General features: G+C 39.6%; 1 pseudogene; it reads right to left on the bottom strand.

Annotated features, from left to right (window-relative positions):
* Positions 1 to 7,563: 7,563 nt before the first annotated feature.
* On the bottom strand, positions 7,564 to 8,086 carry LOC139005626 (ferritin light chain pseudogene; annotated as a pseudogene).
* Between the last annotated feature and the right edge of the window lie 2,145 nt (positions 8,087 to 10,231).

Genomic DNA, 10,231 nt, shown 5'->3' with positions numbered 1-10,231 from the left:
AAGAGATGACATGGAGGTAAAGAACATGGTCCAGGAGTCAGAAGTTCTGGATTCTAGTTCTGACTTTAATACCAGCACATACCTCTAGGTCAAGCTCTTGCTTTTTTCTTGGTTTTAGTTTCTTTATATTTAAAATGGGCCTGATGACATATGATTTGCCTGGTTCCATTGCTGTTACTGGGAACACATGAAATAATAGATGTACAATGTGTGACGTTTTATATAAAAAACAAAATATTTCTAGGGCCCTCTCACATGAATTTCAAGGCTTTGGGCCATTCTTGAGATTCTGGGATATGTATGAAATGTGTATGAGAGTTTGGAAGATTCTGGGGGGTCCTGATTTTCTTGGGAAGGATGGATTAGAGGAGGAAAACCTATTCCCTTTTTTCTAGCTTCAAGGAGTCTATTCTATTAATCTATTCTTTTGGAAGTCCTCTGGAAATTTGAATTCACTGGGCCCTTATAGGTGGCTTTTGTCTCACTGGCCCTGTCTCAACTCTTTTGGACAAAATGATGTTCTCTTGGAGCAACTGCAAGTTCAGGAAATGAGTCAGGATGACTGAGAGGAGCTAGTGGTGCAATATGACGTGGATCCAATAAAAATATGTTCTTTGTGTAGAAATTTGTTATGGTTAGAGAACAAACCCACATCTTTTGTAAGAACTCAGTCAAGTCATAACTTGGAATGAATATTCTTTATACATTTTTTAATGAAGAATTAAATGACAAACAAAATACTATATTTCATGGAAGACAGAACAGAAGCAGGACTCATCTAGTCTATTGAGGTTTTCTTCCAGTTCAACTTTCTATGTCTAGTTCTTCTGTTCCAGTTCATTCTTTCCTTTATCAAAGAGTTACCTTTCTACATCTGCTTGTGCTACTTTTCCTGCTTAACTGTTGCTTTTAGATTAAGATCAAACTCCTTAGCCTGTCATCTACTAGAATCTAGGGCTGCGATCTTGTCTGCCAAGTTTACTGCTGTGCCAGCATTACCTAGGATAATTTCTAACATGCAGTTCAGTGCTCACCCAAATATTTGTTTATGAATTAGTTAATAAAGGACATTATAACTTGGCCTTAATCCACTTTTCCAGTTACTTTTCCTGTTTGTCCTAGCTCCACCTACTGGGGACAGGTTGCGCACTGTTCCCAAAGTTAGTTTGCTTATCTCAATTCATGTCATTGAAATACTTTTCTTGCTGATTCAATAACTTCCCTTATCACCGTGTTTCTGAAAAACACTCAATTGATTCTTTCATATTCAGCTCAATTATCAACACTTCTGTAATGACTTTCCTGACCCTCATGGTCTCTCTACATTCACATTCTCCTTTTTTCCCTACAATGGTCACACTTTGAAGGCTGTAGAACAGAGGTCCTCAAACTTTTTAAACAGGGGGCCAGTTCACTGTCCCTCAGACCGTTGGAGGGCCGGACTATAGTTAAAAAAAAAACTATGAACAAATTCCTATGCACACTGCACATATCTTATTTTGAAGTAAAAAAACAAAACGGGAACAAATACAATATTTGTATTTGCATGTGGCCCGCGGGCCGTAGTTTGCGGACCCCTGCTGTAGAGCAATTATTTCCTAGTCTCTTTCTCTCTCACACTATCTTACCTTATTCATATTCTAGTTCCTGGACAAAATAGGTAGTTAATGTGTGTTGAATGATCAAGTGGATGTATTTTATGGTGAACCAGATAGCTTAATGATTTCTTACCATAGTCTCTCCCTGGTGTATAATGAAAGAAATGGAAGGAAGATTGAAAGGTCAAACAGTAGGTACTTTGCCAAAAATATTGCTCTGTTCTCAGTTTTCAAGATGAGAACTAGCAACATGTTTCTTTGTCATAAATACTATGGCCTCAACCATTAATCACAAATTTAAACTCTGGTGCTAATGGGATTTGTTCTTCCCACAAAATGTGCTCTGTCATTTGGGAGAAAAGTCTTTTCTGAGGACACTGACTGCACCATCAAGCTCTCCTCAATATTTTACACATTCACAAAGGGGACCAGTTGAAAGAAGGTAACAACTCAGTACAATTTTCTTTTCCTCCTATTGGAGAAACAATTAAAATTATTTGTACATTGGATGGTAGGACTTTGCACAAAGGATTAGATTACGTAAGATAAAGACAAAAAAGAACACGATTTAGTGTCTGACACAATACCTAATAAAACAATATATCCAATAACAGTTAAGTTGCCTTGAAAATGAATTCTAACTTGTTTGGCAGATGGTAGAAATGGAGGCATATTTCAAAGTTAGGCCGAACTCTAGAAAATATTTTCCACTTCATTTCTGTTTTTTTATGTTTCATGATTACTAGTCTTAAACAACTCTTAGATCTACTTTAATGACAACCAGGTCACAGAACTGATTAGTGGCTTATTATATTGTAAGAGCTGGGCACAAAACAGAATGTTCTGGATCCCTAGCAATATTGTTATCAAATACCACACATGATGCCAAATCACCAGATTGTTATTATTGTGGGATATTTACAGTTAGTTTAGAACCAAGTCATTTCCTTCCTTACCCTGGTTAGCTATTTAGTGAATGTATAAGTTAGTTCCTCATTCTCTCAAAGTAGATTTTCCAACTCTGCTTTTTTCACTGTTTCCCCATCCTAGTGTTTGTACTGGGTGGTACATATGGTCCGGATTACCAAAGGGTCCCTTTTCTGTTATGAATGCTTGAAGATTGACTGGATTCTCCCTCTGTTACATCTTTTGTTCCTGTCATCACAATTAGTACAGTTTACTTAACTTAAAAAAAAAAAAAAGAGAGAGATACTTACTGTTTCCTAAAGACTTGTTAGGAGTTTCTGCATATGTCATCTAACTTAACTGACATAAAAGTCTTAGGAAATAAAGACTGGTGCAGCCACTGTGGAAAACAGTATGGAGTTTCCTCAAAAAATTAAAAATGGAATTGCCATTTGACTCAGTGATCCCACTTCTAGGAATATATCCTAAGAAACCTGGAACACCAATCAGAATATATGTACCCCTATGTTCATAGCACAATTTACAATAGCTAAGATCTGGAAACAGCCCAAGTGCCCATCAGTGATGAGTGGATAAAAAGCTATAGTATATTTACTCCATGGAATACTATAAAGCTGTAAAAAAGAATGACCTCTTATCATTTGAGACAGCATGGAGGAACCTGGAGAGTATTTTGCTAAGTGAAATAAGCCAGCCAGAAAAAGATAAGTATCACATGATCTCACTCATATGTGGAATCTAATGAACAAAATAAACTGATGAACAAAATGGATCCAGCGACATAGAAGCATGGAACAGACTGATGAATCTCAGAAGGAAGGTGAGGGTTAGATGAGTGTGGTTGGGGAGAGATTAAATGGGGAACTTATATACATATATGCATAGCACATGGACTCAGACAATAGTATGGTGAAGGCCTGGGAGGGACGGATGTGGGGTGGAAGGGGTCAATGGGAAAAAAAGGGGACATCTGTAATACTTTTAAAAAAAATATCCTCACCAGAGGATATTTTTTCATTGATTTTTAGAGAGAGTGGAAGAGAGAGGGAAAGACAGAGAGAAACATTGATGTGAGAGAAACACATCAGTTGGTTGCCTCCTGCATGTACCCTGACCAGGGCCAGGGAGGAGCCTGCAAAGTATATGCTCTTGACCCGAATTGCACCTGGGACCCTTTCATCTGCAGGCTGATGCTCTATGCACTGAGCCAAACCAGCGAGGGTTGTATTACTTTCAATAAAGATAAATTTTAAAAAAGTCTTAGAAATGAATATTGTCATTCCTATTTTGTCGAAGGGAAAAAATGAGCTAAGACAGATTTTGTTATTTTAAGAATATACCACTAGTATTTATTCATTCACCAAATAGTTATTTTTTTTTAAAAATATATATTTTATTGATTTTTTACAGAGAGGAAGGGAGGGACAGAGAGTAAGAAACATCAGTGAGAGAGAAACATCGACCAGCTGCCTCCTGCACACTCCCCACTGGGGATGTGCCCACAACCAAGGCACATGCCCTCGACCGGAATCGAACCTGGGACCCTTGAGTCCGCAGGCCGACGCTCCATCCACTGAGCCAAACCGGTTTCGGCAATTTCTGAATGAGTTAGAGAGCCTTTGATTTCAAGACTGACATGTAGCTGAGAACCCCGGACTATAAGCCTTTTGGAAGTAGGGACCATATCCATTAAATTAGTGAACCAACTGAACTCTGACAAGTAGGATTCATTCTTATTTGCCATTCTTTGTTTTCCCCTTAGTAGGTGTTTGTAGAGGTGAATACATATGTGGGAGGTAGACGAGATGTATAGCCAACTCCTAAACTGATTTCTTCAGTGGCTTTTCTCTCCCCGATGTTTCACCAGTGGTCACTTAGAGGAAGCCACTCTTATTTCTGTCTCCCCCGCAATATGCTTCAAGTGTATATGTTTATGAAAAACAAATAATCTAGTAACTTGTCAATATCTCAGTATACTTTTGTCAGATAAGCAACAGTAACTTGTTTTGGCTGAAAGGTCCAGGTCTGAAGTATATTCCAAGAAAGTAGAAGTCCAGATAGGTTGTGCTGACTGAAGTTATTTTGTCTTTAAGGGAAGCTAGTGCATTCTAAGTAACTAGGGCAAATCACAGGGGCTGGGGTAGCGGGGCTAGAAATGAATGAGAATGCCAAGACAAAGTGCTAAGGAGTTTTGGGTGATACAGGAGAAGTGTGTGTGTTTCACAGCTTTGCCTATAGCACAGTCCATGTCTAAGAGTTGTCATTTGTAACTACTGGAAAAACAGCACCCAAGTGAAACTTGTGTTTTTCTTTGGACTTGGCTACTATAACACTGTACAATTTATGTAGCGTTTTCATTTTATGGGGCACCATTATAGTTCTGTTAGGTTGGGACAGCAATGTCTTAGAAGGCCAGTATTGTATGTCACTCATTATCTCAGAGGATGGTCCCAGTCATGTGTAGCCACGAAGATACCTACTTTCACTTAGAGGAAGTAAGGGAAGAAATGGAGCAAATGGTGTTTTACAGATGTTGTTGCTGTAGCTGCCAAAGTAGCTTTATGGTCTTAATTTAAAACCTGTTAAAGAGAAGGGGTACTTAGAGGTGGGAAATAAGAGGTGTTCCACACAGCTAGCTAAACTAATTGAGAATGTGATTCTTAATGACACTTGAGACAATGCTGAGGACAATAAGGATTGCAATATCTTTCAAAAGCAGCCTGCAAATCCAATAAAAAAGGGAAGAAGAGTTCTCATTTTCTTATTTTGGAAGCCAGTAGGATTTCCAGCTGCATGTAATTTCAGGAAGTGATGTGACTATTTATTCAATAATACTTTTCAAGTTTCCTGGGAAATGATGGAATAATTCTAATGAAATTGAAATGGCTATTGAAATATATGTCATACTACTTGCCAAGTGTTATTTCTTGTCTGTTTAACCATATTAATTCATTTTAAAATGAAAGTAAACTCTTAGTAAACATTTTATTAGGCATATTTTCCAGGAGTGAAAATATATTATCAAAATTCAGATCACCAAAGTCAACCAAATTAAAGAAGTGTTTATTGAGTGCCCACTATGTGCCAGGCATGATGCTAGGTATTGGGAAATAAAAAGAAACTTTATTTTTTTTCCTGAACACATGGAGCTTAGTCTTAAGTAGGAGAGACAGGTATTGAAACAGCAAGGTACATGGACACATTACATTGGTAAGTGCTATGCAATAACATGGGGATGCCCTGGCCAATGTGGCGCAGTTGGTTGAGTATTGTCCCATGTACTGAAATGTCACTAGTTTGATTCTTGGTCAGGGCACATGCCCAGGTTGTGGGCTTGATCGCTGGTCAGGGCTCTCTCACATTGATGTTTCTCTCCCTCTCTCTCTCTAAAATCAATAGAACATATTAAAAAATAACATGGGGCTGTGATGACATCTGGACATTCATGGAAGGCTTCCCATAGCAGTGGCATTAAAGCTGAGACCTAGAAAATGAGTAGTTGTTAGCGAGGTAAAGACAAATGGCAAGAGTCCTCAAGGATGGCCTCTTCAAAAGCCGGTGGTAAAGGGAGCAGCACAGAAAATGGGACTGGGTGGGGGGTTTGTGGAGAGGTACACAGTAGAAAATAGGCTGAAGAATCAGGGGGTTAAACCATATTATGTTTGTAGACCATGTGAAAATTCTTGGCCTCTATTTTAAGTACCATGAGATGCTACAAAGGGGTTTTAAAAACAGGCGCTAGGGTGGAGTGATGCCATCATATCTCTGCTTTGGAAATACTACTCTGGCTGCAGTGTGGAGGTTGGATTAAAGAGGGAAGAGTTTGGGTGGTAAAGCAGTTATGAGGCTCCTGAAGAAATCACAGTGAGAAAGAAGGTTAATACTTACTTGGCAGGGGAGATAATTGATTCTGAGAGAGGAGGTTAGCTAAGACTATGATGTGGATGTGCTGTGTGGTTTGGTTTGAAATGAATTCACAGGACTCTGATAGCAGAGTCCTATCTATGCTCCCACCAGCACACACAGGTGAAGCTGGTGGCTTGTAAGATGTTTAAGAACCTGTTCTTCAGAGTCAAGTCTTGGTTGTCTTCTCTTGCTCTACATCAGGAAGACAAATAGGTTTTTATTTTTATTTTATTTAAAAAATATATTTTATTGATTTCTTACAGAGAGGAAGGGAGAGGCATAGAGAGTTAGAAACATCGATGAGAGAGAAACATCGATCAGCTGCCTCCTGCACACTCCCTACTGGGTATGTGCCTGCAACAAAGGTACATGCCCTTAACCGGAATCGAACCTGGGACCCTTGAGTCCACAGGCCAACGCTCTATCCATTGACCCAAACCGGTCAGGGAGACAAATGGGTTTTTAATTCAAGTGCCAACTCTGGTTGATTGGTAGTGGATGTGGGGAGAAGAATATGGAGGTTTCTGAAGTCACATTTGGGCTTAGCATGAAAGAATGCTTCTATGGCTTTGTGCTGCCTTCCCTGAGCACAGAGCTGAGTAGAGTAGCTCAAACTTATTGTGTCTCAAAATTGACTGCGTTATTTTCCTTTGTCAAAATGATTATTTCTTTAGTGTTACCTATTTTAGTCAACAGTGTCACCATTATTCCCAGTTCCTAAGCTAGAAACATAAGCTTCATCCTTGTCTCTTTGTCTTACCTTTCTCCCTTGGACTCTTTGGTAGGTACTTATGTATCATTAACTGAGGGTATATGCAATCATCAGAGAATAACAGTGAATAATTCACAGCATCCATTTATTAGAGCAAGTGGCTTTTGGAATTCAGGTTTTGGCAGGTCTTAGCAGCTCCATACTCACAACATCTCCACATGCACACTGTTGTTCAATCACACCAACCTACCTTTATCTTGCTGTTTTTTTTTCTCCCCTGCAAAACACTTTATTGTTTCTATTTGGTCCAATGCATGGGAGAGGGCTCCAGGGTGGTTAAAGGGATGCCTAGTGGTTTCAGGGAGAGAGTCAGGCAAAAGCCAGGCACAAGGGAAATGAAGAGGGGCCCGTCAAAGGCTCCTAGTCCTGCTTGAGGGTGAGCCTTTCAAAGAGATATTTGCTCAGCCCATCCTGGGGCCGTCCAGCCTACGGAGGTGAGCCAGGGGGCCGCTAATCTTCTTGGTGAGTTTCACCTCCTCACCCAGGAAGTGGTTCTCCAGGAAGTCACAGAGATGAGGGCCTGAGTGGGTAGGACCCAGGGCCTGCTGCTCCAAAAGGGCCTGGTTCAGGTTCCTCTCCAAGGCCAGGGCGGCTTCCATGGCATCCTGAGTTTCACCCCACTCATCTCAAGAAGGCTTCACCATGTCCTGGAAGAGAACATGGCCACATGCTGGTTTTGCACCTTTAAGAGACCCTGCATCCCCTCACCCTTCTCCTCAACCAACTCCCAGAAGTGGCCCACACCCTCCAGAGCCACATCATCAAGGTCCAAATAGAAGCCCAGAGACAGGTAGGTGTAGGAGGCCCACAGATGCAGGCTGACCAGGTGGTAGACAGCAACCTCCACCTCGGTGGAATAATTCTGATGAATCTGGGAGCTCATGGTTGTTTGGCAATAAGAAGTCAAGCTAAAAAAAGAAAAAAACCACCCAAAAAACAAAAAAACGGTGTTGGCTGGACTCTGAGACTGAGGATGGATGAGGTGGTTCTGAAAGTGGTGACAGGAAATGAAGTTAGAGGGTGGTCAGAGGCCGGAAGAAGGGGTGTCTCTGGGTCTGTTCCACCCAAACACTGTTGAAGCAAGAGACAGATCTGGGAACCATCCAAGGCCCTGCCTGGCTTGTTGTTTTGATACAGTTTTCTAAGGAAAATTGCTGATTATGTTCTCTGGGCTTGGACTTCTCTTCACCCTAGCTAAAATCTCTCACTCTTAAACATTTGGTTCATGTGCCCTTTATTCTCAAAGCAATTTTCTTCTAACCCAGGGTGTGATTCATATACTCTCTGACCTCCATCTAAATGCCTTTGCGGGGCTCTCATAATGTCTTCTGCCTTCTTGATGATAAGATTTATCAGTGTATCATAATGTTTGATTGTCTTGACTAGTCTTTAAACTAGACTGGGCTCTTTGAGGACAGGGTCAGTGTTAATTCCTACAGTATCTCTGGTACCTGTACTACGAAGTAGCACTCGGTACCTATTTGTTGACTTGATGATGACATGGAACCACGCTCCTGGAAGGGACCTGTTTTGTTTATTGTAGAAAGTCTGTATCACCAGGAGTGCTTTCTTCACAGTGGCAATCACTCTGTGGACTCTCGTGATCAGGAAACAGTCTACAGAGAGTATATGTATCTGTGGAACATGTGGTTACTGAGGGTCAGTGCATGTTATTGATTGTGGGGCAGGGCAGCTTGATGAGCATTGCAAACACAATTTACAAATTCTCAGTTCTGTATACTGCAGGTGAAATATATTTTACATTAATGTAAGTGGCTAGTTATTGAGATGTAGTTGATTATTAAAACAATGAGTTCTTGTTCAATCCATGTTGATGATGCAAAAGAAAAACACAGCTAAAAATATAAAAGCTCTAAAAAACTCAGTCCTCTCCCCCACCCTGCCAAAAAAAAAAAAAAAAAAAAAAGCAATGAGCTTGAACAGCTAGAAGAATACTTTGCCAGGACACACTAGTATATTTGTCAATATTTGAGTAATATTGGTTCATGGTTGCCTTACTTAGGATATTAACATCTCTCAAATTCCAGAGGTGGAACATTTCTTTATACTAGATATTTTAAAAGTTTCCCCCTTCCTTCCTCTTCTTCCCCACAGCTTCAATCACACACTTAGAAATCTACAATATAGAGTGTCAAGTAATTTCAAGGACCCAGGATGGAAAATAGAGAGGCAATACAGTAAGTAATATAGTAAATCATATAAAGCCTAGGCCTCAATGACACTAACTGTGTGACCTTGGAGAAGTTACTTAACCTTTATGTACCTCATTTGTAAAATAGGGTTATAAAGATACAGCTTAGTGTTGTAGGAGTAAATGAGATAACACTTACAAACTCCTTAGAGAAATGCTTAGCATGTCATAAGAAGTCAATTATGTTTCGCCCTCCTTATAATTTTGAGGCTAAATATTAGTATTAATTCTTTTTCCAGGAATGATTCTAAATTTTCATTTTTTCCCTATTGTACTGCAGAAATAATACTTCCCTATATTCACATTTGTAACATAAAGAATTGGTGTCAAGATCCCCCATTTGTGCTTTGATTAATGCCTTTTAGTTTTTAAATCACTACCTCAATTCTAGGATCCAAATGTTACCTCTCATTGAAGAAATAGGCCAATGGAGGAGTGTACCCTTTTGTTAGTATTCCAATTCCTTTGTCATAGGCATTTTTTTCTAGATTGCACTCTATCAATTTGAACTTATAGCAAACGAAACAGGAAAGCAGAAGTCATTAGGTTTGTCAATCTGCAGGAGCTTTTGACCAAATGTCCATTAACTAATGATTGTATTAAATAAATGCAACATAAAAAACCAGAGTGAGCTCTTACAACCCCACACATACTCTTGATATGGTATGACATGCCATGACTTGAGCTTCCAGAGTATCTCATATGTGAATAGAGGCTATTCAAAGGGCTTGAGAATAATTTGTTCTCTTAATTATATGACTTCTTTCCATTTTATTTATATCACACTTTTCTCAGTAATGTTGCCTTTCATATATT

The sequence above is a fragment of the Myotis yumanensis genome, unplaced genomic scaffold (assembly GCF_028538775.1).
Source record: "Myotis yumanensis isolate MYYU_CA2020_CCGP unplaced genomic scaffold, mMyoYum1.0.hap1 SCAF_3, whole genome shotgun sequence".
Classification (NCBI taxonomy): domain Eukaryota; kingdom Metazoa; phylum Chordata; class Mammalia; order Chiroptera; family Vespertilionidae; genus Myotis; species Myotis yumanensis.
This window is presented reverse-complemented; position numbering and strand designations above follow the sequence as displayed.